This window comes from Hirundo rustica, chromosome 9 (genome assembly GCF_015227805.2).
Source record: "Hirundo rustica isolate bHirRus1 chromosome 9, bHirRus1.pri.v3, whole genome shotgun sequence".
In the NCBI taxonomy this organism is placed as follows: Eukaryota; Metazoa; Chordata; class Aves; order Passeriformes; family Hirundinidae; genus Hirundo; species Hirundo rustica.
Genome location: NC_053458.1, coordinates 27,747,527 through 27,756,419, shown reverse-complemented (window position 1 = coordinate 27,756,419; position 8,893 = coordinate 27,747,527). Strand labels below are relative to the sequence as shown.

The following is an 8,893-nucleotide window of genomic DNA, read 5'->3' as shown; positions in this document are numbered from 1 at the left end:
ACTCAAAAGTAGATTAGGATCCAAGTAAGCATCTACTGAGTTCAAAGGAGTTGGAGGATGCTGTTGCCAGTGCTGTGTTACTGGGGCTGTTCACCAGGTAGGCTCAGGAATGTTACTTCCAGCTGTGCCCCTGAAGAGCTTCAGACAAAAAAGGTGACATTAATCTCCTTAGGGGCTGGAGCTTTCCCAGTTCTTTTGCAGATTTGTCACATTGATCTCTTGGGATCAGTGTGGGTTGAGAGTGATACGATGTGTATAAAATTGAAAGTTTTAGGTTGGCTCATCAGCAAAGTGATGTGAAGGCGAAGAGGCCAAGCGCATAGAAGAGAAATCCTTCAATACCTGGATGGTTTTCAGCCTTCCCTTACTCTTTCTCTGCTGTTGAGAACCCATTTAACTGAGATGTCCTTGCCAAGAGACGGGTCACCGCCCTCTTCATGGCTCAGCATGTAAAAAACTGTCCCCAGAAAAGTCAGGGATTGGTAACAAAACTGTCACAGGCTTGGAAAGGACTATTTTGTTTGGGGAAGCAGCAAAAGCAGGAGGAAGTGAGAGGAGTTTATTGGATTTGCATGGCAAGGTTTTGGTCGCAGAACCTTGGTAGTTAAATTCTAGTTCACAATTAACCATTCTTGGGGAAAAAAATAGAGAAAACTTTTACCCTTACTAGAGAAATGCTTGAGATCCACTGGTGAAGAACAGCCTAATCTGGCGAGAAATTAAACACCTGGTGATTAAGTAGCCTGAGGAACCCTGAGTTGCTCATTCTCCATACCTGTGTGGAGAACAAGGCACAGCAAAGCTTAATTGCCCTGATTGGGCAAATTACTGAAGTGGGGGAAGGTGAGTAGGAGCCAGTTTGCTTCTGCTGTGCTGGCTGGAGGTAAGGCTGTGTGCTTTTTCTGGTTGTTTGTTTATTTTAAACGCTTTAATTTAATTTTCCTGTCTAGGCCTGGGGTAATGTATGGACTTGAGTTTGCCGTGGGTGTTTGAAAGCGGCCTGGCTTTGTGCTAATTCACCTCTGGTTGCTGAGACAATGCTTTAAAAGGAGTTTGAAATCTTAATAGTGCACCAAATTCCTGTTTGTGGGCAGAGGCTTTTGTGTGACCCAGTGGATATCGCATTTCCAGTGTCACTCCTTGGACCGACATCTCCAGAGTTCTTTGGGACAGCTGGTGGGACTGAGGCTGGCCAAACTCCGAAGGCAGCAGAATCCCAGTCAACAAAGGGTGCTTTGTTTCCCTCTCTGTTGTTGACACCTGGAGCACAGAGGGATTGGTGCACTTTGGTTCTAAAATCTGCAGTCCTGTCTTGGGCTGCCCAGCTGCAAAAACAGTGAAAGCTGTGCCTCTGTGACCTTGGCTGCCGTGGAGCTCCACGGTGCCCTGTTTGCAGGCCTTGGGACTGCAAGGTTTTCAGGCCTGTGGCCACAAAAGTTATTTTTCTGCAGTCGCAAACCAAAACACGCACCTTAAGTCTCGCAGGAGAGCGAGCGAGGCGAGGCTCAGCAGCAGTCACACAGGGATCAAACAGTGTTTACAAGAAAGGAAGCCACCTGAGAAATCACCCTCGATGGTTTTACCTGATGAGAGAGCTCTGCTCCAGGACTGTCGCTGCCCCAGGCTGACACACACGGGCCAGAGGGGCTACAGGCTGTGGGTGAGGCTGCACCCCAACACCTCCAGGGGAGCATTCCCAGCTCTCCTGCCGTAAATCCACGGGGAGCTGGCTGAGATACGCTGGACTGGAGTGGAGGCAGCGCAGGAGCTGGCTGGAGACGTTGCTGTGTGAGGTAAGAGCGCAGAGGGGCCCTGGCTGTACGGTGTGGAGGGGCTCCTGCTCCGGGGAGGGGTTGCCTGCTGTCCCCAGAGTGTTTTGGGTCCAGCAGTGGTGCTGGTGGACACTTCTGTGTAGTTTATCTCCAGCTCCTCAGCACTGTTTGATCAGAGGCAGCGTAGAGCAAACCCTGTGAAAGCTGATCTGGGGAGATAAGCTGTGAGGCAGACGTTTCCATTAGACATTAAAGAAAATAATCTCTTTTCCAACCACCACCACGCTTGTTCCATGCCCTGGTGAGGGGAGATGAGAGGAGGCAGGAGGGCTGAGTGGGTAGAGCTGCAGCCCAGTGCTGACCTGGGCTCTAGCAGCAGCCCCAGAGCGCTCTGCAGCCTGCCCGGGAAATGGAACAGGAGCAGGCTTCACAAGGAATGGGTGTCCCCCGGGGCTCCAGCACTGATTGTGAGCAGCCCCCGTGTAAATGGGTCTTGAAACTCACCCTGTGTCTCAGCTGAGTGTGTTTCTATCCCTCCCTTCCCTATAGTATGGCTGGAGAAGGGCCAAGAAGCTCAGTGTGCCCATTGATGAGCTGTGGGGGGATGGAATTCAAAGCCCTCTCCATCGCTTACTTTGAAAGTAGGGTTTTTTCCCAAACTTTTGTGTCCTCCCCTTGGTTTCTTTGAATGTCAGAGGCTGAGCATCTTCTTGACAGGGAGCTCAAAGCTGTGCTCAGAGTGAGGCTGTGCTGCCACAGCAGGTAAATGCGCTTGTCCAGGGATGCTGAGACTGGCTAGTGGGAGCCCTCTTCCCATAAGTGCTCGGGAAGGTTTTTGGAAGGTTTCGAGCGAGGAAGGCACACTCTTTGCAGTGCTGTCTCCTTCCTGTAATGCCTCATTCTCCCACCTGTGCTGAGGTGGTTTCTGCCACTCCTGAGATGCAATGTTTTGTTTCAGAGCTGTTATTTTTATGTATGAAATGAGATTACTTAAAATCAGTGGGAGAAATAACATTTCTCTTTTCAAAGCTATGTTCTTCTGATCTAAAACTCCCTGCTTGGCTAAAAGCAATGCAACTGCCCAGGCTTAATTATTATTATTTGGTCTTTTGCCAGGGGGTGCATATTTGTCACCAAGCGTGGGGGGCAACATTGTGTTTATTTCCAAGATAACAGAAGACTGTTCATTTAAATACGTGTTTGCAAACTGCATTAGTGGCTTACTTTCCCATGTTGACTGGTGAAGGGAGTTGCTTTCTCTTTCATCTGTTGCAAAATCCTCCCAAAAGGTATAAAATCTTTGTTCTAGCTGGAGTTCTGCCATTAGAATGGTAAGATTCTTGTGTTGCTTTTTCCTCTGAGGTTCTGCACTAAGTTTCTGATTTTTTTTTTTTTTTAACTGGGTTTGTTTGCAATTCTGTGAACATTGCTTCTGGTAAAAATGCTGCTGGTGTCATGTGTGGGGGGGGAATGAATGCAGGCAGCTCGTCTGGGTGGCGTTTCTTGCTGTGCCCGAGGTGGCACCTGGCATAAAGAAACCCGCTCGATTCGTGCTGCCCTGGGCTGTGAAAAGGGAGGGTGAATTCTCTGGAGGAACACTTGGAAGTGGCTCTCTGGATGCCAGGCAACTAGGGAGAAAGGGAGATGCTGGTAGCTAGGCATTGGAGCAGAGCAAAGGACCCCAAACTCTGAGAGAAAAGCTTTTGCCAGTCCTGGCACTGGGGTAGGGAGAGGTGCAAGCAGCTCTGTGCGCTGTGCTGATGCCATCAGCCTTGGAGACACGCAGACAAGTAGGAAAAACCCCGTCCTCCCGGTGATTCTGCCTCTCCGTAATCACTTGCCATCTGCGTTGTTGTTACCCTGCCCACGAGTTTTACATCTCGGCTGCTCCGGGGAGCGCGGTGAGAAACCACCCTCGCTCTGCTCAGTGACTCACCCTGTCCCCCCTGCAGGAAACCGAGCGCTGCCAGCAGCTCCTCCTCATCTTCACAGGGGCTCCCGCACCTCCCAAATGCTGCTCGCAGCAGCTGCAGGGGCATCCCCACCTCCTCAAATTCGAAGGTGCTCAGTGGGTGAAGGAGCCGAGCTCCTCCTCCGCACCCCGCGGCGGGTTCACCTTTGCACGGAGCCGGCGGGGATTCCTCCCGGAGGTGGCTTTTCTCTTTCCTGCTTTGAGCTGGACTTTTTGAACCCTCCGAGGGCTGTTCTGCCCCGTGCTCCAATCCTTTCCTCCGCGGGAGCCGTGTCTAACACGCCGTGACACAGAGTCACGGTGCTCCTGTGCACAACAAGGCGAGGATGCCCCGGGGATGGGGATACCCAGAGCAGGGTGGAAAGGCTGACTCTATTTTGGGATTATGATCCCTCTAAATAACTGCAGAAAACCAAGGCAGGCCGTGGGTGCAGGGTCTGGTGTGCACACACGGCTTGCCAAGGCAGTTCTAATACATTTGGGCCCTTGATTTGTTTATTTGTTTTCACCTGAGATTTTCCAGTGGGACAAAGCTGGGAATGTTGATGACTGGGGCACGCCCTGCAGGACAGTTTTCTCAGCCAGCTGTCTCCCTGCAAAATGGGTATTAAGGTGTGTATTGGGGACCTTTCAAGTATCTCGGGCCACAGAGGGAAATACAAAACCTTTTAAGCTGTCAGGGTCTAATTCTTAGAGAAAATCCCTGCAGAACACAGGGAAGAGCAGAGCTGAGCTCCCTGCACTGTATCACCGAGTGATGCCTTCAGTCCTTCTGCTCCGGAGGGCTGTGCTCGCTGAAATCTCCCATTATTTGGTTTCCTGTCACTCCTCGATGATTTCTATTTTGGGCTGGCAAGATTAGCGTTACCAGGGCCCTGCCATCAGTTGTCTTTCCTGTGTGCAGGGATGCACAAATGTTTACTAGCTGTGCCTCATACAGGCTGTGTGCGCCTTTCTGCGGCCATAAGGACCGAGCTCTCAAAAACGTCCAGGGCATTGGGTTGACCTGAAATAATTAGTTTTGTGCCACAGACTCCCTAAAGGTGCCGGGAGAGCAGAGCAGGGTGGGACGGGATTTGCGGAGTTTCCCTATTTAACTGGCAGCTCCTCGGGGCCGCGCAGGTTTGCTCTGAGTGCGTGGAAGCCCAGCGCGGGGGCGCGCCTTGGTGCGGCTGTGACAGCGCAGACAAAGGAGTTTGAGCACAGACCGCTAGATGTCTGTACAGACCAGGCTGTGACAAGCAGCGTCCCCAGCTGTGAGGCTGGGACTTTATTGACCTAGCAGGAGCGGAGATGAAGCCCGGATTCATAAATTTCAGCCCCGGGTGGAAAGCGCAGAGGGTGGCAGTGAAGGATGGGGGCTCAGGGGCAGGTCCTGCAGCACAGAGGGGATGGCTCACAGGAGCCCGGGGCCAGGCTAATGCCAGCATTTCACAGCGTTTCACCTTAATCAGTGATGGAAGTTCCTCTCGCCTCTGTTGGACAGTAGCCAGAGGTACAGGGTGTTATTTTGGCAATGGCAGTAGATGTGCAGAGTGTTTGAGTGGTAGTGGGAGGATGATAGGAAGATGAGAAGGGGATTGCAGCTCTGCTCCAAAATAGCACACGAGGAAACAAAAATTGGCCAGTGAGAGGCGCAAACAGAAGGAATTTGTGCATCCGGAGGTGAGAAATAGAAACTGGTGGTTGAAGTCACCCAGAATAGAGACTCAATCTGAGAAGAGACTTCTTATGAAAACAGGAATACAACTGAAGCTTTTTGAGAGTGGTGAATGTTTTACTTTATAAAGATCCTGAGAGATTTCCCATAAAACTGTCACTTGGAGAAGAGGTGATGTCAGCATTAAAGCCTGGCTTCTGATCCCACCCTGACAGATGAGAAACCAGCCAGGGACCACAAGGAGCATCCTCTTGAACTGAAGGTTCTCTTTAGCTCTTCCAGAAAGGAAGTGGTGTTTTTCTGTGGAATTTTCCTCCTGCCATTGAGTTCATAGGTCCAACAGCTTTGGACCTATTTCCCTGCCAGAGCTTTGCCCTGCCCCACAAGGGAGGGTGCTGCCAGTACCAGAGGGCAGCTGCCCTCCTGCACATAAATCCACCTGAATGGAAGAATTGTTCCTTTTACTGATAGTAAAAGAGGTTGTGACACCCAGACTTCAGATCCTTTGCTATTTTTGTGGCATTATTACTTAAGGTAATATGAAGGAAATAGCTCATTTATGTTTAAAAATTTAAAGGCTATTGATGTTCACAGATTTTCATCTTCACTAGAGCTTTTCCAAATTTTTTCTGCCTTTATAGGAAGAATAAACACACGTGAAGCTTCTCCCCGATTTAACAGTAGGAGTCACTGGTATGGCACATGTATTTTGAGAACAAGGTTCGGCATGCAACATGGAAAACCAGCGAATATACGCCAGGGCTTCTCCTCTCGCACAATTCCTCTGACCCCACTAGAGGGCAGGGAGGCTCTGTGAAAGCGCAGGGTGGGGACAGCACAGCCATCCCGGCGGAGACATCCTGCGCCTTCGGCAGGATCCTGCTTCCTGACGCAGTCCTGGGCAAAGCTGGTTTTGCTGCAGCCTGGGCTGGGGCAGGAGCGACCCCTCGTTGCCCAAATTCCATCTTCTCCTTCTCTGCCCGCCCGATACCCCCCCCATCTACCGAGGTGTCTCCTGCTCTGCTCCATCCCTCCTGCCATCCTCCCATCCCTCGCTGGAGCACTCTGCTCTGGAGAAGAGCGAGGCTGCTCCGAGGAGGGACAAGCAGCCTCCGAGCACGGAATATCTTGGACTATCGGCGTGTTTGATGTTCCTGGCCCTTGGGAAAGCAGCCAGAGGCAGAGCGGGGCTGCAGCTGGAGGGTGAGCCTGAGGGAGCTGGGGAATGGCACGGGGGCACTGCAGCCATAGCCGGGTGAAGATGAGGAAAGGGCTTACTGAGCAAAGCTGGCCCTGTCTCTTGCCTTCACCTTAAAAAAACCACTTTTCTTGAAGGGCTTTCAGGAAGATCCTGCCCACAGATGTCTGTGCCCTATTAGGGTATTGCTCAATGGTGTTTGTCAGGGCCAGTGTTTGTGAAGTATGGTGCAGGCCGCGGGTCTCCTGGGGATCCTCTCTTCTTGTTTTTTCTTTAATTCCAGTTAGCAAGGCATTCTCTCGAAAGTTTGGGCAGATAGCTTTCAAATGAATTGTTTAAATCAGGATGTCGGACAACCTTTGATGTACCCTTTGGGGAAACCAAGTAATCCTCTGCTTGCTCCTGCGTGCCCTTCGCTGCTGCACCTATTTTTGGAGCCAGAAAATACATTTGCCAGCTGGTGTGGGAAAGTGTAAGGGGAATGGACTGTACTTCTTTCCTAGGAAATAAATTTTGAGCACTTGCCTTTCTGACACAGCTGGGAGCAGAGCATGGAGCCCAGTGGAGGCAGGGCTAAGGTTCAGCTGGTCACCCTGCAGCTGGGCTGAGCCAAACTGGAACTTTGCATCCTGTGCCCACGGCATGGGTTTGTGTACCTCAGGCACACTGGTCGCACAGATGTTTTTTTATAACATAGATTTTTTTTTTTTTTTTTTTTTTAAAGCTCTACAGGTTGATGTATTTGGCTGTATTATAGCCAGGCATTTAAATCTCTAAGCCTTGGAGACATATTCCCAAGCAGAGCAGATATAGTAACACTGTTGGTGCTTTCTTGGGGTAATAGACCACCTTCTGTATCTAAAACTAAGCACCAGAAAAAATGGCACCTTTAGCTGGAGTCTCCTAAATGGCAAGAATAGATTGCAGCTGGATGCAGAACTCTATGAGCAGGAGAGGCCTCCTCAGGGCAGGAGAGGTAGAAAAATACTTTGGTTTTGTGGGTGCTCTGGGGCAGGATGCCTCTTCCACCACTGGAATCAGTGATGAGCAAGCTGTGATTTGTTTCTTGCTGAGCAGAGGTGTCACGTAATACCCGAGGAGTTCTGAAGCCTGCAGTCCTTTTGCAAGGTGCCATCTCCTTTTTCTGACTTGCCTCTATCCTTTTGAGCTTTCTCCTTGTAGAAACCTCTCTGCCCAGCACCTTAGCCTCTGTTTTGTTTCCCGTGCCTTATCTGGCTGCACTTCCAGCTTGTGAAGGATCAGAGAGAACCCAGAGAGAGGACATGGGGGCAGCCAAGAGCACAAGGAAGACAAATAAGTGTATTCTGTGGGTGGTCAGAGCTGTATCTTCTGACTCCCAGCTGAAGAGGTTTTTCAGTGAAGAGGTTTTTCAGTAACCCCTGAATGAAAAAGCTTGGTACCATGGGAATTGGACACAGGTTTGACAGCTGCAGGGTCTGGGGTTGCAATCCTTGATCAACATTTGCAGCTGTGGCTTCTGCTTTGTTTCCAAGATTAATTTCCCATCTTTGGATTGGGGATCCCATTTCAACACACCCCATTTTGCTGTATTTTTTCTGTCATTTTGGCTGCTGCCTCCATAGCTCTGCAGCTGCCTCTGGCCTGTTGGTCTCCAACAAATAAATCTTGGCACGGTGGAACTTGTTCTTGTGGTGTGGCCTCATCACTGCTGAGATGGCATTCTCATTGGAGACACTGGGAGAGGACTTGAGGTCACCCAAGATCCCAGTGACTTTCTGTAAGCCCAGCCTTGCTCTGCCATGCGTGGGTGAGGTGACCTTTCTTTGGAGATGTTGATGACAAGGGGAAATCCTTCCCAGAGGTCTAAGATGAAATCAGGAGCTGGAGTTGGGAGATCTGACCTTGTGAGGCCTTCCCAACTGTGTTCACAGCTGTATCACTGTCCCCTAAGCTCGGGGGAGCACCCAGCCCTGTTTTAAACTCCCCAAGACTTGTTTTACAGCACTGTGAAAATGCGGGGTTAGAGCCAGGCACGAGTATGAAAACACAAACCATGCCAGTGAAATGAGTCAAACCCTTCAACACCCAGTGTCTTGCACTGAGTACCTCTGATATTTCTGAAGCGTGATGCTGAGCAAGTCTGGATGGACTTCCACCTGGAGGCAGCTGCTGGCACCTTTCTTTTGGCAAGCTTGGAAACTTATCCTTCATCCTGTTGAAGTCTTGCTCTAAGGGAGAACTGGCTGAAATCCCCCATGAACCAACCATTTTAGCCATTCCTTGGCCAGTCTGGTGGATTCACTCTTGCT

The 8,893-nt window shown here is 50.4% G+C and overlaps 1 long non-coding RNA gene across 1 annotated transcript; it reads left to right on the top strand.

The window, feature by feature from the left end:
* The first annotated feature begins 867 nt into the window (after window positions 1–867).
* LOC120756835 (uncharacterized) lies at window positions 868–8,263 on the top strand. Its single transcript, XR_005702250.2, has 2 exons — window positions 868–1,793; window positions 6,046–8,263. It is a non-coding gene; the product is annotated as an uncharacterized LOC120756835 (long non-coding RNA).
* The last annotated feature ends 630 nt before the right edge of the window (window positions 8,264–8,893 follow it).